The sequence below is a fragment of the Orycteropus afer genome, unplaced genomic scaffold, assembly GCF_000298275.1.
Source record: "Orycteropus afer afer isolate SDZICR_OR568_19922 unplaced genomic scaffold, OryAfe1.0 scaffold00140, whole genome shotgun sequence".
NCBI lineage: Eukaryota > Metazoa > Chordata > Mammalia > Tubulidentata > Orycteropodidae > Orycteropus > Orycteropus afer.
The window spans coordinates 2326930-2328985 of record NW_006921727.1 but is presented as its reverse complement, the minus strand read 5'-3'; positions in this window follow the sequence as shown (position 1 = coordinate 2328985).

The window sequence follows — 2056 nt, the reverse complement described above, 5'->3', positions numbered from 1 at the left end:
CTTCACCATCAGTTTAAGAATAACCACACCCATGAAAGCATATAAGACAGCCACTTCATGCCTTTATCTCCCCCCATTTTAGAGAGCCAATTTCTAATTTGCCCATCCCTATCAAACCAGTACTCTGAGGAGACAAACATGGTCCTTTCTCTCTGGAGAATCTTCTGTTCTGCTTGGAAACTTCAGGCATCTGGAGCCATAAACAAGCAAAGTCCAGCCCAGCTCAAGCCATCAAATTGCAGCAACTTAACACCAGCTCAGTGTCAAAAATCTTCATCTTCATTTGGTTGGGTTCTGGTCAGCTCAGTCTTAGCCATCCCAGCTAGGTCACGGGTACCAGCTGCCAAGTTTGGGAGTCACACTCTTCCCTTCACTTCAGACCAGCCAGCACCTTCTCTTACATCTTCAGTCCTCAGGGACTATTTCAATGCCCGTAAGGTCACAATTCATTGCACTTCCGACCAGCCAGCCCTTCCTCTCACCCCCAGCCTCTGGGCCTAGGTCAAAGAGTACCAAACTCAGCCTGTTTCTTCTTTGCTGCACTTTCCCCTTTTCCACTCAGGTGGATCCAGGTGGTCACAAGCAAGTAACATACAAGTCTACTACTCACTGGCTTCCTTTAACTTTCAGTCCTGGAAGGGGTTTCTCTCACTGACCATGACTTTCTCTTATGGATGCACCCAAAACCAGTCAGCTTGCTGGAAATTCAAAGAGCCAAACAGTCATTTTTTTCCTTTTCAGGTCCTTATTCAAATGCAAATCTTCTGTTCCCTCAGTAGTACTGGGTGGGGCTCAGGTTTTCTACGTAAGCTCCTAGTACTCTCTACACACAGGGCTTAAAACAAAAGCCTGTGTTTCTGCTGGGCAAATTCTATTTCCCCTTTTAACATATCCAATCAAGTATTGGCTGAAGGCGGACTTACCTGCTCTCTGTTATCCACATACCCCATAATCGTTTCTAATGTACAAGCAGGTAAGAGAACATTTAATAGCCATGCTAAATTCAGATAAACACATAATCCAAAACACATAATCCTTTTAAAGACATTCCAGGTTCATCTCTTCACCGTGATTATCATCCCATTCTACGCATATGGCCTTGGGGCTTTGGCTGGGTGTGACCAAAAGCTGTAGCCTTTGGATCAATTATTTCCCTTAAGAGGTAACACCAAACAAAGTAACCATCTAAGAATCCAAAGTTTCACTTCCCGGGCCCCTTCCTTCTTTCTTTTACAAAGTCTGGTGCTTCTATGAGTCTGGAGCCAGTGCAACGAATCCCACCACTTCTGACACCAACTGCATAAGAGTGATTAATAGGAGAATGGAAAGGGGCAATAGGGAAAGAACTTATCTCAACAGGTTGGAGATTTTTCGATGGTTGTTAAGGAATGGAATGAATATAGCAGACATTGATGGAGTAGAGACAAGGGTGCTGATGCAGCACTACAGGAGATTGGGTGGACCAATGGAAACTCCTTCTGGTCCCCCCACCTTAAGGAGGCCTAGACAAGTTCGTTCTATTCACTTCACTCAGGAGGAATTTAATAATAGGAACTCTCACCTAGGACCAGTTGAAGCAGAGACTCAGCTAATTGATGAAGCCAGAGACTGACATGGGGGCCAGGGTCTTCTAGTCTAGCCGCTAGCAGGGGACCTGAGGCTATATGCAAATGTATAGGTAAAATGGCCTGGGGGTGGGGAAGAGACCTTCTTGGGACTCCTGGACACCGGAGCCCAATGTACTGTCATCCTAAAGCCTGTCAATGAAATGTTGAAGGGGCCTAAGGTTAGACTAGGGGGATATGGGAATGCAACAGTTGATGGGACTAAAGTGAAAGTTTGGATGAGAATTGGAAGATTTAAACAGATGTTATACGAAGTAGTTGCATCTCCTTTACCTGAATGCATTATCAGTATGGATATTATGTCTAATTGGAAAAATATCCCTCTACCTGGTATTATAAAACTGAAGGCGTGTAAGTGTGCCCTTAGACCAGTATTGATTGGATATGCTAAATGGGAACCATTGGAATTGCCCGAGCCCACTCAGGTTGTT